The following is a 24,313-nucleotide window of genomic DNA, read 5'->3' as shown; positions in this document are numbered from 1 at the left end:
AATTTCTGATCCGATTCAGTGGTACGAACCATACTCGGGTTTTTCTCCCGCTCGGTGAACATACCACGTTGGGAATACTTGCAAAATTTCGAACGGGCCGCGGGGTGGTGTCAGGGCATAATTATTAATCTGATTTTTTCGCATGTGTATAAAATATTGTATGGAAGTCTTTAAGAACGAATTTTTGATCCGATTCAGTGGTTCGACCCATACTCAGTTTTTTCTTCGGCTCGGTGAAAATACGCCTTTGGCAATACTAGTAAAATTTCGAACGGGCCCCGGGGTGGCGTCAGCGCATAATTATTGATCCGATTCTTTCGTATGTGATTAAAATATTGTATGAAAGTCTCCAACACCGAATTTCTGATCCGATTCAGTGGTTCGACCCAAACTTTGTTTTTTCTCCGGCTCGATGAACATATCCCATTGGCAATACTGGCAAAATTTCGAAATGGCCGTGGGGTGGTGTTATGGCATAATTATTGATCTGATTTTTCATATGTGTATAAAATATTTTATGGAAGTCTCCAAGACCGAATTTCTGATTCGATTCAATGGTTCGACCCAAACTAAGTTTTTTTCCGGCTCGATGAACATACCCCTTTGCAACACTGGCAAAATTTTGAACGGTCCCAAGGGTAACGTCAGGGCATAATTATTGATCCGATTATTTCTGTTGGTGCATAAATGTCAGTAGTTCATATGTCTAGTGTGTGTAATCGAGTCGGTAATATTGTTTATGTATTTGTTAACCAAGCGAAGTTGTTGACAAGTTCGCTTAGGCGACTTGTTAACCAAGCGAAGTTATGGACAACTTCGCCTGAGGCGAAGTTGTCGTGTATTTATATAGGTTACGGCTTAGTAGTTCATGTGGAGTGTGAGTTCAAGTTGTTCGTGTGAGTCAAGTGACTTGAGGTCGAGAGTCTGTAACTTTGATTATATCACGTGTTGAGTTATTAATATAACGTGTGTTTGTTCGTATCGTATTTGTGTGTTCGTGTGTTTGTGTTCTACGTCCGTAACGATCTACACAGGGATTCCGCACCTGTGTATATCGGGATATCTCGTGTGATCCGTCCAGGGAACCTACAATTGGTATCAGAGCATTTGCTCGATTGTGTGGTTCGGGATATTCACGCGGGTGTAGAATTCATCCCGTTTCGACTATTCACGGGACGAGTTTTTGGTGTTTTTGCTCATTCTAGCCTCCTACCAGTGTGTTCAAGCCTTTAAACCGTCAAAAACCTCGTTAAAATCCGATTTTCAGATCTGCAGAAAGTTTGAGTTCGTCAGGCGAAGTTGCTGTTCATCAGGCGAAGTTGCCGTCAGGATACGTAGGGTTTCGGCGAAGATATATGGAGAAGCGAAGTTATTTACAACTTCGCCTACCTCCTCAACTCGCCTAACTCAGCGAAGTTCTCATCAAGTTCGCCTAGCTCAGCGAATTTTTCTTCAAGTTCGCCTACTTTCTAAGTTCGCTTACCCTAAGCGAAGTTATTCTCAACTTCGCCCAGTCACGCGAATTTAAGAAAGATCCAGCGAAGTTATTACTTAAGCGAAGTTATCCTTAACTTCGCCTACAGTACTGTTCAGAGGAAATTTTTTAACTTCGCCTACTCAGAATTTTTTTTCGGGTTTCTTAGTCTTCAAGAAGGATGTCGTCGATCAACATTTCAGAGCTTGTAAAGATGGAAGTTGAAGCGGGGTCAGCTACAAAGGCCCCAAGGTTGCTAAAGGGAACCGACTTTGTCGCGTGGAAGGATCGGTTCATACAATACGTTAAGTACCAGGATGCGAAAATGTGGGTATGCATCCAAGATGGATATATTCCACCTGTCATGGAGTATGAGGGTCGAGACCAAATCAAGAAATACAGTAAAATGGAAGAGGAGGAGAAAAAGATGTAGAAGCCGAAAGCAAGGCTCATGCTGCAATCACAATGGCTCTTCCACAGGAGATCCTCCATACGTTCAGAAAGTATACATCAGTTAGAGAGCTTTGGGAAGCTCTTGAGAACAGATTTGAAGGGAATGTAGGTATTCGGGCTTCAAAGATAAAGTTGCTCAAAACTCAATTTTCAGTCTTTAAGTACTTGAAGAACGAATCTCTTGATGATATTATCACTCGATATTATCATCTAATGACTGAACTGAGTAACTACTCCATTTCTTACCGAGAAGAAGAGATTGTGGAAAGCTTCTCGATGCCCTCCCACCAAAATGGGAGATGTATACTGTGCTGATGAGGGAAGACAAGGACTTCCCTACTTATGATCTTGAAACCACTGTCAACAAGCTCAGAACTTTTGAGCTTAATATGGTCAGAAAAGAGACATCTATGGATCAGGTTCAAGATCCAGGCATGTACGGTGCTAAAGTAAACTCCAATTCAAGTTCAAAGATTGATTCTGCCGCCTACTACTCGAAGGGCGAGTCGGGTGCCAATTCTTCACAGGAGGGGCATGTGTCAGTAAACTCAAATGGGGATGTTTGCTTTGTTGCGGGTGGATCAAGTGGTACTCAACAGACAACAAGCAAGAGTAGTGAATCTTCAAGTTCCTCAAGCAATAATTACTCTAAGATGCCAATAAGCGTCAAATCTGCTGAAGAGCAGTTTGGCCTCTATGCTTCGTTTATTGCTTCTTATGAAAACTATATTCAAGGAAAGGTTGTTGATCCAGCGATGCTGGATGAAGACTATGACCAGATCGATGCTGATGATCTGGAGGAAATGGATTTACAATGGCAGATGGCCATGATAGTGAGGAGAGTGAAGAAGTTTATGAGAAAGACGGGGAGAAAGTTTGTTGGTGGCAGGCCAGGGTTCGACAAGTCTAAGGTGAGGTGCTATAACTGTCAACAAAACGGGCACTTTGCCAAAGAGTGCAGAAACGAGCGAGTTGAACGTGGTCATGGCCGGTCTGCACAGTACACTGGGAATAGTAAAGAAATCAATGCCATGATGTCTAGAGAAGCAGGTGAATACAACTGGAACCTGTATTCGAATGAAACTAGTGAGCAGGAAAATATGGCTAAGGTTGAGAATGAAGACTGTGAGAAGATTACCGGAGAAGAGAAAGCTACTGGTAAGGAAAAAGCTTTCATGGCAGATAACAAGGATCAACTCTCCGAGGTAAGTTCTAAACCTATTTGTACTAAATGTGAGAATTTGTCTGAGCAACTTGCTACCATAACTGATCAGTATGTTCGTTTAGATGCTGAATTTAAAACTCTTAAAGAAGATCATCACTTTATGAAAGCAAGAGAAAACAGTTACAAAGTTAAAATAAAAGCGTGTGAAAAAGATGTTAAAAGCTTAAAAACAAAACTTTTGAAAAAATTGAAGTAATTGATCTAAGTTATGAGGTTTTAGAAGAAAAGACTAAACTGATTGCTGAACGAGAAAAGCAGATTGCTGACCACCAGGTGAAAGTAGTGGAACTGAACCGAAAACTTGAGCAGTTCAGAAATTCCTCAGCTATTCTTGATCACCTGGTTAGTGGTCAAGATTCCTCTGCGAAGAGGGGAGGAATTGGTTATCACGAGGTTCCACCACCTTATAATCACAATTACACTTTTAACCCTAGTGTTCAGAAATCTGTTGATTTTGAAGTTCCTCAGACAGTTCCAATCAAGGTTATGAGTAAAGAACCAAGTGTTAGTAGTGGCGAAACGAGTTCGCCTGTTTCAAGTGTGAAAATTTCTGTTACGAGTCCAGTCTCATCAGATTCGGATAAGTTGTCCGAATCGGGTAAGACAAAAGAGAAGGTAGTGTTACCCACTGGTGGAGAAAAAGATAAAACCTATAAAAAGAGTACTCCACTCAACCCGTACGTCCCACCTTATGTGAGACGAACGGCCGGTAACACAGCCTCGACATCCAAAACAACCTTTGAAAAGAAAATGGAGCATAGGTGTTGTTTTAGGTGTAATAAGTTAGGACACCTTGTTGCAGATTGCCCTCTGACGCCGAAATTCAGAGGTGTAAGGCCTATTAAAACTGAGCATAAGCCTAATGGTAATTTTAATACTGCTAAAAATGAAAACCCTTCAAAGTTCCGAAATGTAACTAATTCAGGTTTTCACAGAAACAAACCTCAGTTTAACAATGCTAATAACCAAACCGCAAGATATAATACTTCCAATACACATAGGTTTGGAAGGCCTCACACTCAATTTCCAAGGAGACTTACTAATAGGACTGACAGGAATTATCCAGATGCTAACTTTGGAAAGCAGAAGTACGGGATGTATAGATCCAAGACCAATTGGTCTTGGGTCCCTAGATTCTAATCCTTTGCTTTATTGTGCAGGAACAGTTGAACAGGGCTGCCCACAGTCTTTGGATTGTAGATAGCGGCTGTTCCCGGCACATGACGGGTAACAAATACTTTTTGCACGACTTAAAACATGTTCAAGGAGCGAGAGTTAGCTTTGCCGGTGAAAGTGGAGGCAGAATTACTGGAAGAGGAACGGTGTCCAATGGAAAAATGACTCTTGAGAATGTGAACTTTGTAGAAGAGTTGAAGCACAATCTGCTGAGTGTGTCGCAGATTTGTGATAAGGAGTACACTGTTCATTTCACGAAGAATGAGGCGATCGTGTTGAAGTCTGGTTTTCAGATACCAGACGAGTGGATAGTGATGAAAGCTCCACGTGATACAAATACTTATGTGATGGATATGAGGTCTACTGAAATGGCCACGGAAGAATCATGTTTAATGACGAAAGCAAGCGAATCGGAATCCGAACTGTGGCACAGGAGGATGGGGCACATTCATCTTCGGAAGATGAACCACATTGTCAGGAATGGACTTGTGATGGGCGTTCCCTTGAAAAGTTTTAACTTTGAAGACAAATGTATAGCATGCAAGAAGGGAAAGCAACACAAGAAATCCCATCTCACCAAGAAGGTCAACTCTATTGCCAGTACTCTAGAATTGCTTCACATGGATCTCTTCGGTCCCGTATATGCAAAAAGTCTAGGAGGTACTTCTTACTGCTTGGTGATCACTGATGACTACTCGCGATATTCGTGGGTATATTTTCTGAAATCGAAAGATGAGACGGCTCAAATGGTGAAGAATTTGATTACCAAAGTTGAGAACGTCATGGGTAAAACAGTTAAGTTCATCAGGAGTGACAATGGAACGGAGTTCAAGAATTTTGAGATGGAGATCTTCTGTCTTCAGAAAGGAATTGAACACCAATACAGCGCTCCGTATACTCCACAACAGAATGGAGTGGCTGAAAGGAAGAACCGAACTTTAATTGAAGGAGCCAGAACTATGCTGGCAGATTCGAAGCTTCCTGTGATGTTCTGGGCTGAAGCAGTTGCTACAGCCTGCTATGTTCTGAATAGAGTGTTAACCGTTAAGAGACTTGGTAAAACGTGTTACGAGCTTATGCATGGAAGGAAGCCCAACTTGAGTGGTCTTGAACCATTCGGGTCCCCTTGTTCGATCTTGAAGACAAATTCTAAATTTGGCGAAGTAGCCGATGAAGGAATCTTAGTCGGTTATGTTGTTGGTACTCCCAACAGACGTGTCTTCAATACTTCGACCTGCAAGGTGGAGGTGGTGTGTAACACCGACATCACAAGTTACCAACCGCCAAAACCAAGCAATGGACCTGCTGAGCTTTTCGACTATGTTAAGCTTTTTAAGTCTTTTAACATACCGTTTTTGGATATTGCTGAAGAAGAAGAGAGAGTTGCAACGAAGATGATCCTTGATGAGGAAGACATTCTATTACAAAGACAGCTGAATGATAAATGTCAACCTTCCTCATCAAATACTATCGATACCCCTGCTGCCTCAACTGAAGAAGAATTTATCAATCATTTTCACTCTCAGCATGAAACAACCATTGACGAGCTCTCTTCTAACTTGGAAGACAATTTGCATGTCGGTTCTGTTCCGACCACGAGAATTCATAAAGATCACCCTTTGGAGAATGTGATTGGTGATGTGTCCTCCGGTGTACAAACAAGACGTAGCTTGGATGAACACACCTGTGTTTATACAAGCATTAAGGAGACAGGAATAATCAATGAATGCCTGTACACCTGCTTTAGAAGCCAGATTGAACCGAAGAATTATCAAATGGCTTTAAAGGACAGCTCGTGGGTCGAAGCCATGCAAGAAGAGTTGGCTCAATTCTAGAAGATGGAAGTTTGGACTTTGGTTGAAAAACCAAAGAATGTGCATGCGATAGGCACAAAATGGATGTTTAAGTGCAAGAAGATGATAAGGGGATTATTATAAGAAACAAGGTGAGGCTAGTCGTTAAAGGTTTTAATCAACAAGAGGGGATTGATTATAACGAAGTGTTCGCTCCTTTCGCCAGGTTGGAAGCCATAAGATTGTTTTTAGCGTTTGCTGCTTATGAAAAGATGAAGGTGTTTCAGCTAGATGTGAAGAGTGCGTTTTTGAATGGGAAAGTTGATGAGGTTGTGTATGTTGAGCAACCTCCGGGTTTTCCTGACCCAGACTTTCCAGATCACGTGTACAGGTTGAGCAAGGCGTTGTATGGATTACATCAGGCACCTCGTGCCTGGTATTCAACTTTATCGGATTACTTGCTCGAGAATGGTTTTGAAAGAGGGAAAATTGATAGCACGTTGTTCTTCAAAAGAGATGGAAGCGACTTCCTGCTGGTACAAGTCTACGTGGATGACATTATATTTGCTGCATCAAAAGTCTCCATGTGTCAAGATTTTGAGGCCGTCATGAAGAAAAGGTTTGAAATGAGTGCTATGGGTGAACTAACTTTCTTTCTAGGATTGCAGGTTGATCAGAAGAAGGACGGGATGTTCATTCATCAGACGAAGTATGTTCATGATGTGCTCAAGCGCTTCAAGATGGAGGACAGTTCTCCATATGATACTCCAATCTGCGTCAATCACAAATTGGGTGCTGAATTAGACGGTGATGCAGATGTGGACCCAACTCAATATCGGGCAATAATAGGTTCTTTAATGTACTTAACTGCATCTAGGCCTGATATAATGTTTGTTGTTTGTCTTTGTGCACGTTTTCAGGCAAATCCAAAAGAATCTCATTTGAAAGGTGCAAAGAGGATACTGCGGTATCTCAAGGGCAAGCCGAAGCTGGGGTTGTGGTACCCGAGAGGAGGAGACTTGGAGCTAGTCGCCTACACAGACTCTGATTATGGTGGGTGCAATCAGAGTCGGAAGTCAACAACAGGAGGATGTCAGTTTCTTGGTGGCAGATTGGTGTCGTGGCAATGCAAGAAGCAGACTTCAGTCGCAATTTCAACCTGTGAAACAGAATACATGGCAGCATCCAACTGCTGCTCCCAGGTTCTTTGGATTCAACAACAGTTGCGCGACTATGGTCTGAATTTCTTACTTACTCCTATTTGCATTGATAACACAGCTGCTATCTCAGTAACTAACAATCCCGTGAAACATAGTAAAACTAAACATATTGACATACGTCATCATTTCATACGGGATTGTGCTGAGAAGAAACTGATAGTGCTTGAAAAGGTGGATACGCTTGATAATTTCGCTGATCTTTATACTAAAGCGTTTGACAAATCCAGATTTCAAAACCTTATTGAACTGAATGGGATGATCAATCCCGAGTAATCATGTTTTTAATGTTTGACGAAAAAAAAAAAAAATACGTCACTATCGTTTAAAATTATGTCGGTTACCTCAGTTTGAAGGACATGTCTTAGGATATGTTTGGTCCTTATTTCTACTTGTAGAATATGAGGATAGCCATTAACCAGATGACTGAAAGTGACCGGGGCGGTTATGATGACTTTTTATTCTTTCGCTGAAAATTAGTCGATCATAATTAGTTCGAAGGACACATACTAGTATGTGGTCGGTCCAGCTGATCCATTGGATCTTCGGGATAGCCGTTTACCTGAAGCCTTTGAATCAATCGGGGCGATAGAATTCAAAATTTTTCTGGGAAATGAAATTACTTTTCAAGTCTACTACTTCGTAAGAAGTTTATTTGCTACGTTTAACAGAAAATTTATCCAACCTTGGAAAATGATAGTTATACTGATTCTGTGTGCTTAACTAGTGAAGTTATTAGGCTTAAAAGGCTTTAGAACAGTCATTGTATGTCATGGTAACTTTTTAATGGTGCGTAAAAGTAGATGTGATACAAACTAAATTTACTTGATTTTACGTGGAAACTCCTTAAGAGTTCTGCATGTATTCATATATATCTTTCCGAATGATAGGCAAAGTGATTACCCAGTCATACACGAGCCCGTGAGTGTTCTGATTCCCGTGAAGATAGCGTCTCAAGATACTGCAGTGATCCAGATTCGGGACTTGCAGTTAATTTCTACTTTGAAGTCTATGTTTATTAGAAAAAAAAAATAAAAAAAAATAAAAAAAATTTTGGAGTTATTGAAACATATTAGAGATGACAAAATCTAGACTTTACAATCATTGAGTAAGAGAGAAGAACGGGAAGCAGATCAAGAATACTTACAAGGTTAATCAGACACTATGGGTCGAAGTCAATTCGGGGTGACTTGGGAAAAGCCAAATACGCTTTGAGAATAGATAGGAGGCATCAAAATCTCTGAGTTGTTGCCCACTTAAATTTTGAGGCTTAATCGAACCTAACTCGTATCACAGAAACGATGAAAACCACTTTAAGTTATACCTGCTTACAACCTGTCTCTATATGTCATAATACAGCTAAACACGGATCTATGTGACAGTCACGTAATTAGTATGATTCCTGTTCGGATCTTTTCTAAAACGTGGTAGTCCCTAACTAGACTGAAATTTGATCCCTTATACTTTAATTTTTTTTTTTTAGTTTTTGTATTTAGATAGTTTTTAACTGGTTACTTAGAATTGATCATGTCATTTATTTCTTAAAGGGAAGTTTTAAAGAGTTAATTGAAAAATGTTCAAATTATAAGGTTTGATTTTGTAAATATAGGCGATGTTGTTAAACAGGCGAAGTTGTGAATAACTTCGCCTAGGCGAAGTTATTCGTAACTTCGCCTGTATAACCCAGACCCTATATAAGGATGTTCAAGAGTCAAACTGTTCATCACTTTTCAAAAACAGCGAACTTATCCGTATTCTCCGGCGAACTTACTGATTTTCCGGCGAACTTATTGTTTATTTCGATTCCGAGTTATTTTTTCCCAGATTTCATTAAGATTCAAGGTTCGAGATGTCGATTTATCATATATTCCATGTTCATTCATGCTAATCAGGGGTCATTTGGACCGATTTCGAAACCTCGGACCATCGGAATTTAAAAACCGATTTTCAAATTTTGTGTTTACGCGTTAAGAACCATTCTAATCGTCTAGAAAACCTTAAAACCATGTTTTTCGGGGTCCTTGATCTTCAAACTTAACCAAAATCCCAGATTTTCCGATGTTTGATTCAAACCTCACTATCGCCGTTTCAGTTCAGGCGAACTTAGGGTTTCGGCGAAGTTATCCGTAACTTCGCCTGAGGATCAACTTCGCCTGAGGCGATGTTGTGATGAGGCGAAGTTACCATTAACTTCGCCTGGATCATTTTTACTTAATATTAATTAGACGAACTTAAAGCTGAAGCGAAGTTGTTCCCAACTTCGCCTCATCTTTAACTTCGCCTATACAGAGTTTATCACAACTTCGCTCATGGTAACTAGCGAACTTGTGTTATTCATTAACGTTTATCTAACTTGGTTCGTTTGTTGCAGATATGGCTGCAGTTGCTGGTGCTGGAGGTGCAGGAGGAGACGATGGTGATAACCAACGGCAATTTTTTCCGGGTCACAATATGTACATCACCCTTGACCCGGAAGCGAGCGGCGTTGAGGATTACCGCGAGATTATTACTTTCCTCATACGCTCGCGGATTTTTCATGCTATCACGACGACTCTGCCGATATCCTTACCAAATATTGAAGACTTTTGGCAGACGGTAGAATACGATTGTCGTGTTGAGCCCCCGGTCATGCGAGCGACTGTGAACAATCAACAGGTTCAGTTCAATTCTGAACAGATTCGGGTGGCGTTACGGTTTGGAGAAGAGACGAGGGACGACCCAACTGAGTTTGTGGCTCCGTTTCGTGATGGAGCGTTTCTCCGAATGGGCTATTCTGGTCCATTAGGCGATACACAGAGACGGAAGGGTTTTCTACTTGATCAGTGGCGCTTCCTCATGCACGTTATGATAGTTTGCATGTCTGAGAGGAAGGCGGGCACTGACGGTATGGGTGCGACCATGCAGTCCGCAATGACTGCACTGACTTACAATAAACGCAATAGTTTTAGTCAGATGGTCTTTTACGAGATTGACAGACAGAGGATGGCGATGGCTCGTGAGCGGTTCATTATGTATCCACGTTTCATCCAGATGATATTGAACCATGTGGCTCCGAATCTACCTCAGAGACGACCGATCAGATACGTGGAATCTGTGAGCAAGCGTATCTTCCCTCAATGCCGCACTTCGAGTGCGAGGAACAAGCCTGAGCGGCGTCCAAGGCATACTCCACTGTTTGGGTTTTTAATCAACCCAGAGTATGTTCCTGCTGGTGGGGACGAGTTCAGAGATCCTCAACCGCGACAGGCAAGAGCAACTCAAGCTGCATCTGCTGTGCCTGTTGTGACGGCTGAGGAGAATATTGATCTTGATGAAGTATTTGGTGGTCAAGATTACTTTGATATGGACCGAGTTGATCCGCTGGAAGAGGTGCAGGTCTCTGCTGCACAGGGTTCGGGTGTGAGTGTTACTAGAGCAGCTACGTCAATGGCTGACTCAGATTTGGATGAGATCATGGATGAGGGGAGACGGTTGATGGTGTCTCGAGAGAGAACTTTTGGGAAGAGAAAGAGAACGGAGGATGATGATGAGTCAGAAGAGGAAGAAGATATACATAAGCTGATAAGACGTTCAAGACGGGAAACGACAGGTGCAGGTATGGGAGCTGGAGAGACTTCAAGGATGGCACGTTTCGCTCCGGCTGCACTGTCTGGTATGTCTATCGTTCCTACTTCTGTACAGGTTACAAGTACAAGCGTTGCGGATGTTCCCGTGGTGGCTACATCATCTGCTGGCATTCCATCTACCACTACTATCCAGATGTCGACTCCGGAGATTGTGTCTCTACCACCTCCAACGCTTACTCAGTCGGTGGTTGCTGCACGATTTGTAGAGTCAACGGTCGTCACTACTGCAGGGTTATCAGGTATGGTACCACCTGTGGTTACGCCTGCTTCTGATGTCTCGCCTAAGCCTATGTCAGACTCAGAGAGAATAGCTTCACTAGAGCGGATCGTGGCAGAGCAATCGAAGACTATTCAACGCCTAGTAGAAGCAAATCAACTACAGTCATCCCTTCTGGTTGAGCATGGGAAAATTATAGATGCTTTGAAGGAGTTCTTGGCATCTCAGGGGGAGATGAGCTGTAAAGGCGACGAGCTCAGGACGAAGAAGAGAAACGACAGAGACGATGATCCCAATGCATCGAAAGATGCAGGTGGTGAGTTGCCAAGAACTACTCTAGCTCTTGGTACTTCCACAGCTCAGGGGGAGTCTGCCGACGCGGCTGGTGGTTCTGGTGGTGATGATGTGGTGTTGGTTGATGATGAGAATATAGGTGATGACGTGATTGATGCGTTGAAAGAACTTGACGATGATATGTTCAGTGACGATGTGTTATTTGATGAGGATGAGCTGCCGAGTGATGTGATTGAGAAGATCGGTGAGCAGATTGAGATTGAGAATGAGATTGAGGAAGGAGAGATAGTAGAGGAAAATGTCGAACATGACATTCCAGAGGTTGAGAAGGCCGATATGGGTGATCAGACGGCAGTTGAAGATACTGAATGGGAAGAGCAGCCGAGGTGGAAGGAAGGATACGCTCAATGGTTCATCAAAACGAAGAAACCGGCAGTCCCTACCATGTTCAAAAAGAGTTACAATATTAAGGGCTATGCTGAAGCAAAGAAAGGGATTATATGCTGGATTTATGATGAGCAGTTGCGGCTCTTCGTGATTAAACGATATGTGGAGTTCAGTACCTTAGAAGAATGTTGAGATCGTTAAACACACTGCCTGAGTGTGAGGTTAAAGACTTAGCCAGATTGGGGTTGATCAATCGAAGTGATGATAATATGGCTAGAGTCATAGGGAAAATCGTATGGAAAGAGAGCATAAAGGAAAAGAAGTTTGAGCTGTTGAAACCACAGAAAGGGAAACTTGTTGAAGACAAGGATAGAGGTTTGAGAGCTGATGGAAAGCCTTGGATGGTTATGAAGTATAAACCAATCCGGTGCCTTAAAGAAGTACCGATGAAGCTTATGCCCAAGGATGTGCTCAAAGACCTAAAGTGGTGGTTCGTTGATTGTGAGACAGCGGAGGCAGTGATGGAAGATGAGGATGAACAAGAGATCCTTAGAGTTTACGATCCGATGCATCCTGTTAACTTATCGCAAGCTGATCTGAAGATGCTTAACGAGAAAAAGATCTTTTATATTCCTACTTGGAAGGATGAAGCAAGGAAATATCAAAGGGTTGTGTCGGTGTGCGTTAGAGAAGGAGTGCACGCTTGAAGTTACAGGATTACGAGACAAGAGCTGAAAGATCAAGATATGAAGCTACTGCCAAGGGGGAGTCTGTTGGTGCATAAATGTCAGTAGTTCATATGTCTAGTGTCTGTAATCGAGTCTGTAATATTGTTTATGTATTTGTTAACCAAGCGAAGTTGTTGACAAGTTCGCTTAGGCGAACTTTTTAACCAAGCGAAGTTATGGACAACTTCCCCTGAGGCGAAGTTGTCGTGTATTTATATAGGTTACGGCTTAGTAGTTCATGTGGAGTGTAAGTTCAAGTTGTTTGTGTGAGTCAGTGACGTGAGGTCGAGAGTCTGTAACTGTGATTATATCACGTGTTGAGTTATTAATATAACGTGTGTTTGTTCGTATCGTATTCGTGTATTCGTGTGTTTATGTTCTACGTCCGTAACGATCTACACAGGGATTCCGCACCTGTGTATATCGGGATATCTCGTGTGATCCGTCCAGGGAACCTACAATTTCGTATGTGTATAAAATGTTGTATGGAAGTCTCCAAGACCTAATTTCTGATCCGATTCATTGGTTTGACCCATACTCAGTTTTTTCTCAGGCTCGGTGAACAAAACCCTTTAGCAATACTGGCAAAATTTCGAACGGGCCCTGGGTGGCGTCAGGACATAATTATTAATCCGATTCTTTCGAATGTATATAAAATATTGCATAGAAGTCGCAAAGACCGAATTTCTGATCCGATTCAGTGGTTCGACCCATACTCAGTTTTATCTCCGGCTCGATGAACATACCCCTTTGTCAATACTGGCAAAATTTCAAATGGGACCCGAGGTGGCGTCAGGGCATAATTATTGATCCGATTATTTCGTATGTGTATAAAATATTGTGTGGAAGTCTCCAAGACCGAATTTTTGATGCGATTAAGTGGTTCGACCCAAGCTCAGTTTTTTCTCCGACTCGATGAACATACCTCTTTGGCAATACTGGCAAAATTTTTAACGGGCCCTGTGGTGACGTCAGGGCTTAATTATTGATACGCTTATTTCGAATTTGTATATAATATTGTATGGAAGTCTCAAAGACCGAATTTTTGATCCGATTTAGTGGTACGAACCATACTCGGGTTTTTCTCCCCTCGGTGAACATACCACGTTGGGAATATTTGCAAAATGTCGAACCGGCCGCGGGGTGGTGTCAGGGCATAATTATTGATCTGATTCTTTCGCATGTGTATAAAATATTGTACGGAAGTCTCCAAGACCGAATTTCTGATCCGATTCAGTGGTTCGACCCATACTCAGTTTTTTCTCCGGCTCGGTGAACAAACCCCTTTGACAATACTAGCAAAATTTCGAGCGAGCCCCGGGGTGGCGTCAGGGCATAATTATTGATCTGATTCTTTCGTATGTGTATAAAATGTTGTATGGAAGTCTTCAAGACCAAATTTCTGATCCGATTCAGTTGTTCGACAAATACTCGGTTTATTCTCCAGCTCGGTGAACTTATCCCTATGGCAATACTGGAAAAATTACGAACAGGCCGCGGGGTGGCGTCAGGGCATAATTATTGATTTGATTCTTTCGTAAGTGTATAAAATACTGTATGGGAGTCTACAAGACCAAATTTCTGATCCGATTCTGTGGTTCGACCCATACTCAGTTTTTTCTCCTCCTCGGTGAACATACCCCTTTGGCAATACTGGCAAAATTTCGAGCGGGCCCCGAGGTGGCGTCAGGGCATAATTGTTGATCTGATTCTTTCGCATGTGTATAAAATATTGTATGGAAGTCTTTAATACCGACTTTCTGATCAGATTCAGTATTTCAACCCAAACTCGGTTTTTTCTCCTGCTCGATGAATATACCCCTTTGGCAATACTGGAACAATTTTGAACGAGCCCCGTGGTGGCGTCAGGGCATAATTATTGATTCGATTATTTTGTATGTGTATAAATATTGTATAGAAGTCTCAAAGACCGAATTCCTGATCTGATTCAGTTGTTCAACCCATGCTCGGTTTTTTCAACTGCTCGGTGAACATACCCCATTGGCAATTCTGGCAAAATTTCGAACGGGCCCAGTGGTGGCGTCAGGGCATAATTATTGAACCTATTCTTTCGTATGTGTATAAAATATTGTATGAAAGTCTCCAAAACCGAATTTCTGACCCTATTCAGTGGTTCGACCCATACTCGGTTTTTTCTCCGGCTCGATGAACATATCCCTATGACAATACTGGCAAAATTACTAACGGGCCGCGGGGTGGTGTCAGGGCATAATTGTTGATCTGATTCTTTCGCATGTGTATAAAATATCGTATGGAAGTCTTCAAGACCGAATTTTTGATCCGATTCAGTGGTTCGATCCACACTCAATTTTTTCACCAGCTCGGTGAACATACCCCTTTGGCAATACTGGCAAATTTCGAACGGGCCGCAGGGTGGTGTCACGGCATAATTATTGATTTGATTCTTTCGCATGTGTATAAAATATTGTATGGAAGTCTTGAAGACCAAATTTTTGATCCGATTAAGTGGTTCGACCCATACTCGGTTTTTTCACCGGCTCGGTGAACATACCCCTTTGGTAATACGGGCAAAATTTCGAACGTGCCCCGGGGTGGCGTCAGAGCATAATTATTGATCCGATTCTTTCGTATAAGTATAAAATATTGTATGGAAGTCTCCAAGACCGAATTACTGATCCGACTCAGAGGTTCGACCCATACTCAGGTTTTTCTCCGGCTCGGTGAACATACCCCTTTGGCAATACTGGCAGAATTTTGAATGGGCCCAGGGGTTGCGTCAGGGCATAATTATTGATCTGATTCTTTCGTATGTGTATAAAATGTTGTACGGAAGTCTCCAAGACCAAATTTCTGATCCGATTCAGTTGTCGACCCATACTCGGTTTATTCTCCAGCTCGGTGAACTTATCCCTATGGCAATACTGGAAAAATTACGAACAGGCCGCGGGGTGGCGTCAGGGCATAATTATTGATCTGATTCTTTCGTAAATGTATAAAATATTGTATGGGAGTCTCCAAGACCAAATTTCTGATCCGATTCAGTGGTTCGACCCATACTCAGTTTTTTCTCCTCCTCGGTGAACATACCCCTTTGGCAAAACTGGAAACATTTCGAGCTGGCCCCGGGGTGGCGTCAGGGCATAATTGTTGATCTGATTCTTTCGCATGTGTATAAAATATTGTATGGAAGTCTTCAAGACCGACTTTCTGATCAGATTCAGTATTTCAACCCTAACTCGGTTTTTTCTCCTTCTCGATGAATATACCCCTTTGGCAATACTGGCAAAATTTCGAACGAGCCCCGGGATGTCTTCAGGGCATAATTATTGATTCGATTCTTTTGTATGTGTATAAATATTGTATGGAAGTCTCCAAGACTGAATTTCTGATCTGATTCAGTTGTTCGACCCATTCTCGGTTTTTTCAACTGCTCGGTAAACATACCCCATTTGCAATTCTGGAAAAATTTCGAACGGGCCCAGTGGTGGCGTCCGGGCATAATTATTGATCCGATACTTTTGTGTGTGTGTAAAATATTGTATGGAAGTCTCCAAGACCGAATTTCGAATCCGATTCAGTGGTTCGACCCATACTCGGTTTTTTCTCCGGCTCGGTGAACATATCCCTATGGCAATACTGGCAAAATTACGAACGGACCGCGGGGTGGTGTCAGGGCATAATTGTTAATCTGATTCTTTCGCATGTGTATAAAATATCGTATGGAAGTCTTCAAGACTGAATTTTTGATCCGATTCAGTGGTTCGATCCACACTCAGTTTTTTCACCAGCTCGGTGAACATAACCTTTTGGCAATAATGGAAAATTTCGAACAGGCCGCGGGGTGGTGTCACGGCATAATTATTGATTTGATTCTTTCGCATGTTTATAAAATATTGTATGGAAGTCTTGAAGACCAAAATTTTTGATCCGATTCAGTGGTTCGACCCATTCTCAGTTTTTTCACCGGCTCGGTGAACATACCCCTTTGGTAATACGGGCAAAATTTCGAACGGGCCCCGTGGTGGCGTCAGGGCATAATTATCGATCAAATTCTTTCATATATGTATAAAATATTCTATGGTTGTCTCCAAGACCGAATTTCTGATCCGATTCAGTGGTTCGACCCATACTCAGTTTTTTCTCCGACTCGATGGACATATCTTATTGGCAATACTGGCAAAATTTCGAACGGGCCCACGGGTGGCGTTAGGGCATAATTATTGAACCTATTCTTTCGTATATGTATAAAATATTGTATGGAAGTCTCCAAGACCGAAATTCTGACCCTATTCAGTGGTTCGACCCATACTCGGTTTTTTCTCCGGCTCGATGAACATATCCCTATGGCAATACTGGCAAAATTTCAAACGGACCGCGTGGTGGTGTCAGGGCGTAATTGTTGATCTGATTCTTTCGCATGTATATAAAATATCGTATGGAAGTCTTCAAGACCGAATTTTTGATCCGATTCAGTGGTTCGATCCACACTCAGTTTTTTCACCAGCTCGGTGAACATACCCCTTTGGCAATACTGGCAAAATTTCGAACGGGCCGCGGGGTGGTGTCACGACATAATTATTGATTTGACTCTTTCGTATGTGTATAAAATATTGTATGAAAGTCTTGAAGACCAAATTTTTGATCCGATTAAGTGGTTCAACCCATACCCAGTTTTTTTCACCGGCTCGGTGAACATACCCCTTTGGTAATACGGGCAAAATTTCGAACGGGCCCCGGGGTGGCGTAAGGGCATAATTATTGATCCGATTCTTTCGTATATGTATAAAATATTGTATGGAAGTCTCCAAGACCGAATTACTGATCCGACTCAGAGGTTCGACCCATACTCAGGTTTTTATCCTGCTCGGTGAACATACCCCTTTGGCAATACTGGCAGAATTTTGAATGGGCCCAGGGGTTGCGTCAGGGCATAATTATTGATCTGATTCTTTCGTATGTGTATAAAATGTTGTATGGAAGTATTCAAGACCAAATTTCTGATCCGATTCAGTTGTTCGACCCAAACTCGGTTTATTCTCCAGCTCGGTGAAGTTATCCCTATGGCAATACTGGAAAAATTACGAACAGGCCGCGGGGTGGCGTCAGGGCATAATTATTGATCTGATTCTTTCGTAAGTGTATAAAATATTGTAAGGGAGTCTCCAAGACCAAATTTCTGATCCGATTCAGTGGTTCGACCCATACTCAGTTTTTTCTCCTCCTCGGTGAACATACCCCTTTGGCAATACTGGCAAAATTTCGAGCGGGCCCCGGGGTGGCGTCAGGGCATAATTGTTGATCTGATTCTTTCGCATGTGTATAAAATATTGTATGGAAGTCTTCAAGACCGACTTTCTGATCAGATTCAGTATTTCAACCCAAACTCGGTTTTTTCTCCTGCTCGATGAATATACCCCTTTGGCAATACTGGCAAAATTTTGAACGAGCCCCGGGGTGGCGTCAGGGCATAATTATTGATTCGATTCTTTTGTATTTGTATAAATATTGTTTGGAAGTCCCCAAGACCGAATTTCTGATCTGATTCAGTTGTTCGACCCATGCTCGGTTTTTTCAACTGCTCGGTGAACATACTGTGACAATCGTCAATTTTAGGTTAACTCCGTTAACTCAACTCCGTCAATTTAAACTTAAAGATCACTGAATCTATAACGCACACCTCATTACATTTAAACTAGGGTTTAAATGACGCTTGACACTTACTACATGTGTAGTCTTTCGGGAATTGCACCGAAACGCAAACGAGTTGACGCAAACAATTGGTGAATAAACGAAAAACGTCAAAATAATAATTATGTGATAATTATGTGTTAGACTTATGTGTTATGTGATAACATTGTTATAAACGTTAACTCAATGTGCTAGAACTAGTTATTTAAGCTAGAAAAGTACAAACTAGAAGTTGAGGGACTAAAGTGTAACATGTTATTATTATTAATAAATATAAACCCTAACCTCTCCTCCCTCTCCCTCTTCCCAAAACCGAAGACCAGCCCCCCTCCCCCCTCCTCACGATCGGCTCACACACACACACACATATCTTTTGGTTTTTGATTTTGTTTTTCACAATTGAAGCCCCCTACACCCGATTCTAGTCATCTTCTACCTTCCTCTTGCTTATTTTTGTGCTTTTGAAGGTATAATTATAAACCCTAAAATCTGGAAATTTCATATATCGTGTTCATATGATCTTTGTTTGATTTGATGATGTATTGATGATGATTTGATAACTTGAATTGATATTATTACATGTTAATTGTTGTGTCTTTGATTTTGAGATCAAATAAAACCCTAACCATGTATGTATGGTGTAATTGATATGCATGGATGATGGTTATGGTGTCTAGAATGTTATATTAACGGATTATGGTCCATAGATAGTTAATATATTGAGTTTGGATGCAAACAGTTTCTGGACAGATTGTGTTGCTGATGTTCAATTGATTGTAACAGGGTGTAAATGTGAAAATTGGTTGAGATTATTGACACTACAGTAAACTAGGATGAGTCTAGTTTCTAAAGAATGTAAATTTGCAATTTTTGGACGTGTAAAAGTTAACCTTTATGATTTTACAAAAACGTTGTGCAAAGCTGAGTTGTTAGACCTGCTGTTAGGTTGTTTTGTAAATGTTATATCTCATGAACTACGAGACCAATTGGGTTGGTTCCACTTCTGGAAGTTGACTTGTTGAGTTAGGAAACTAACCCAAGTGGTCTTGCATTTGTTGAATTTTTCATTTAACTGGAATTGCAAATAACTTTCTGTTGCGCATAAATTTGACTGTTATGAGTTTGCTGTGGTAAATTGATCATTATGAGAAATATATATGGAATAAAAATACAACAAAATATGTTCTGGAAACCTAACACATATATTCTTTTGTGATGATTTTTGGTAAATTAATTGAGATGCTATGATTGGTGGAATAGTACAATCTTTCAAGTAGAATTTCTGTCTCGGTGAAACTAGCTGCTGAATTTTGTGAAAATGCATGAAACATGATAATTGCTAGTTAATTGCTATGTTTTGACCAAATTGCCCCTGTGGGGAATACTTGCTATATAATTTTTATGTTTTGACCAAATTGCCCCTGTGGGGAATACTTGCAATATAATTGTTATGTTTTGATTAAATTGCCCCTGTGGGGAATACTTGCTAAATAGTTGTCGTGTTTTGACCAAATTGCCCTTGCGGGGAATAATTGCTAGTTAATTGTTATGTGTGACCAAATTGCCCTTACGGGGAGTAATTGCTAGTGATGTACATTATTAATACATGACACGTAAATAATTGCTCACACATGTAATGTATCACGAATGTACTTGTTAAAGTCACACGCTATTCACAAACGAAACACGAAACACATTGTGTGCATAGGTATTATGTGCCGAGTCTAGAGACTCGATAATAGTTCCGACACTTAGAAAAATCTATTTGTTGTTTTAGAACGCTAGAGAGAGTTTTTCTATGACGCGCATCCTTTGGTGATTTATTTTGGGAATTCTTCGTAAACAGTGAGTTCACTTACCCCTCTAAACTTTTTTCAAACGCTTTTCACTTGGGGAGATAACATACTCCGAAAACGCATTTAAGATTTTGTTAATATAAATTATATATCACTTGTAAAGAATAAGTGGCAAACGCAATAACTAAAGTCCTTCATTCACATCGAACCGTTTAATATTGGATAATAGCGATTCATTGTTGAGTAGTACTACTGGGTTTGACAAACCCCACCCAACGCTAAACTCGACTGGAGGTCGAGTGGGTGTAATCTTGGGTAAACACATACCATGGTCGGGATAGACCTGGTGGCAAGGCAAATGATAAACAGTCAGCTTCGGTGTCGAACACTTAGTAATACTTGTTTTATAGGCTAGCTATCTATAGATATATAATTGACATAACACTATCTGGTAACGCAAAACGCTGAACGCTAAACGCAAAACGCTGAACGCTAAACGCAAAACGCTGAACGCAAACGTAACGCTTTATTGATATAAGCTTGTGAACTCACCAACCCCGTGTTGACACTTTTAGTATGTTATTCTCAGGTAGCCGAGGCGGGCGCGCGGTATAGGGTCATGCATTGCTTGAAAACGCTTTTGTTATGCAAACTATTTTAAAACTGTTATCATTGGGTTTAAGTCGTCCTGCGTGACGCAACATTTTTTTATGGTTTTTACGCTTCCGCATTTAAATACTCGTAAACGTTTTCATGGTTTTGAAACTTTGTTTTATGGTTTGATTATAACTAATGAATCCGATCCTGTTAGTTCACACCCTCTGACGGTAAAACTCCGTTAGTGGATTTTGAGGGTGTGACAGATTGGTATCAGAGCCATTGGTTATAGCGAACTAGAAATTGCATGCATACTAGACTATAACCGCAACGACCCATTAGTTATAATGATACGCACTGCATATATATGTGTAATCTTTGTTATCTCATCTCTTTACCTCATTCACTCATACGCGCGCATACACGGCTTATCTGTAGGGATGTCGACGCCACCCTCATCATCATCTGATCCGATGACTCATGCTCATGGGAAGGAACCGCAGTTACCTACCGCATCGCCACCCCGAGTAGTCCCGGAACTCGAAGGTCCTGCACCGAAGAGGTACCGCTTATCCGGAGGCATGTACGAAAACGAAGTTAGCTGGGATTGGTACCCTAATATGATTAGACGTATGGTCTATCGTGAACAAGTTCCCCCATTACCTCACCCGAACCATCCTGCTTACCCCAACACCCTACCACCCATAACCGAACCTGTAGAGCGTGTACTTGCAGCTGTTGTTTCTTGCTTAGAGCGTGATGTTGGTTACATGCGCTATACGAGAGCGAACGTATCCGGACTGTTAAAAGATGGAATCGAGACTAAAGAGGAAATTTCCAGCATGACAGCGGCAATGAAGGAAATGCAAGAGGCTAGTGATCAACAGATGAAGATTATGAGAAAGATGCAAGCCGAGATGATAGACTTGCAAGAGCAACTCCAAGTAGCAAGGACCCGAACCGAGATAGCTTTAGAACGTTGCGATGTCTTACAAATGCAAATTGCTCAGAACGCAGCCGAACCTGAGGCAGAGCCTGAGGCAGAGCCTGAAGAGGAACCCGAAGAAGATCCCGAAGAAGAGCCTGAGGAGGATCGCGAGGAAGATCCCGAGGAGGAACCTGAAGAAGAACCGGAGGAAGAACCGGCTGAGCCAAGGCACACTCAGAGGTATCCTCAGACGATGACATCTAAGGATGATAACACCTAGATGTCTGGAAGAAACGCTGGTCATGGGCGCGGTAACATCAACTTAACCGCAGCAGAACTTCAGACCTTATTGAATGACCATGCGGCGGCAGCTCTAGCTGCACATGTTCAGAATCAAGCTGGAGGTCCGACCGGAACGTGACTTTCAAGAACTACCTGGATTGCAAGCCCAATTCGTTTAAGGGCACTGAGGGAGCTATAGGCTTCCTGCGTTGGGCTGAGAAGGCCGAATCGGCGTTTGAGATGTGTAATTGCTCCCCTGCCAGTAGGGTCAAATTTGCCACTGGAACACTTGAAGATTCTGCCATCACTTGGTGGAATTCAAACGTGCAGATCCTTGGGTTGGAACTGGCTAATGCTATGAACTGGGAGGAGTTCAAGAACATGATGCGAGAAGAGTACTGTCCGAGAGAGGAGATTGCAAAGTTGGAATCAGAGTTTTGGTCATTGAAGATGGTGGGTTCAGAAATCGAAGCCTACACTACCCGTTCTCACGAGTTGGCCGTGATGTGTCCACGGATGGTAGAACTGCCGAGTAAGAGGATTGAAATGTATATTGATGGGTTAGCACCGCAAATTCAGGGCATGGTGACGTCTTCCAGACCAGCCACGATTCAACAAGCGATCCGGTTAGCTCACAAACTGACGGATCAAGCAGTGACCCAAGGTGCGCTACCACCTAGGGGTTCAACCATCAAAGCCCGTGACAACCCAAGCACTGACAACAACAGCCACAGCAACCCGAGCAGCGGAAAAAGAAAGTTTGACAACACCAGATCCTCATCCTCGAATCCCCCACAGCAACAACAACACTACCGCAAGCCCGAATTCACTCGGAGCTTCAACAACAGGGTCACAACAACAATAAAAACGGTAGCGGGCAGGGTTCGAGCGGATATGCTAGGAAATATCCGAAGTGCAACAGGTGCAACTATCATCATGCTAGCCCGTGTGACCGTGTCAAGTGTCAGAGATGCGGAAAGATGGGTCACCAGGCAAAGGAATGTAGAGGAGACCTCGCGGCAAAGGGTGCTCCTAAACCACCCATGATAACCAAGGGATGTTTTGAGTGTGGACAAGAGGGACATTTTAAGAAAGACTGCCCCAAGCTGAAACAGAACGACAACAATGGAGGTAATGGAAGTGGCAGTGGTGGTGGAAACAATGGTAAAGGAAGAGCTTTTGTTATTTGGTCGGGTCAAGCCCGCAATGATCCGTACGTGGTGACTGGTAAGTTCCCTGTGAACGATTGTTTTGCTTCTGTTTTGTTTGACACTGGAGCTGATAGGAGTTTTATGTCGAAAGCCTTTAGTCAACTCTTAGACTTAACTCCAACCCCGTTAGATGCTAAATTTCCTGTTGAATTAGCTGACGGTAAGACTATAGTAACGACCCATGTACTTGCGGGATGTAAGTTAAAACTGTCAGGTCATATTTTTGATATCGACCTCATACCTTTTACGCTTGGTAGTTTCGATGTCGTTGTCGGTATGGACTGGTTATCCGAGAACCGAGCGGAGATTATATGTCACGACAAGATAGTCCACATTACTACCCCTTCCAGCGAGATCTTTTCAATCCGGGGCGAGAGAAGCGGCATGACAACTAGCGTCATCACCCTCATGAAGGCGCAGAAGTATCTACGAAAGGGTCATCCGGCAATTTTAGCGCATATTGTCGAGAAACCAGTGGAGGAGAAATGAATTGAAGATATACCGATCGTGCGAGATTTTCCGGAAGTATTCCCGGAGGATTTTCCTGGACTCCCTCCTATTCGACAAGTCGAATTCCAAATCGAGTTGACACCCGGTGCAGCACCCATAGCACGAGCCCTGTATCGGCTCGCACCGGCAGAGCTTCAGGAACTGTCCACTCAGTTGCAAGATTTGTTGGATAAGGGTTTTATCCGACCTAGCTCATCGCCATGGGGAGCCCCTGTCTTATTTGTCAGAAAGAAGGATGGGACTTTCCGAATGTGTATCGACTACCGGGAGTTGAACAAGGTGACGGTCAAGAACCGTTATCCTTTACCCCGAATTGATGATCTGTTTGACCAGCTTCAAGGATCGAGTTATTACTCGAAGATCGATCTGCGATCTGGTTACCATCAATTAAGAGTGCGCGAAGAAGATATCTCAAAGACGGCTTTCAGAACACGCTATGGTCACTACGAGTTTTCGGTTATGCCCTTTGGCCTAACCAACGCACCAGCCGTATTTATGGATCTCATGAATCGAGTATGCAAGGCGTACCTCGACAAGTTTGTGATTGTGTTTATTGATGATATTCTCGTTTACTCCAAGGACAAGGCTGACCGTGAGGAACACTTAAGGGTAATTCTGGAACTGTTGAAGAAGGAACAACTGTACGCAAAACTCTCGAAATGCGAATTTTGGCTTCGCGAGGTTCACTTTTTAGGACATGTGATCAACGAGAATGGTATCCATGTCGAT

Source organism: Bidens hawaiensis, unplaced genomic scaffold (genome assembly GCF_021521415.1).
Source record: "Bidens hawaiensis isolate Kalapana, Puna unplaced genomic scaffold, B.hawaiensis_p1.1 tig00014720_1, whole genome shotgun sequence".
Taxonomy (NCBI): domain Eukaryota; kingdom Viridiplantae; phylum Streptophyta; class Magnoliopsida; order Asterales; family Asteraceae; genus Bidens; species Bidens hawaiensis.
This window is presented reverse-complemented; position numbering follows the sequence as displayed.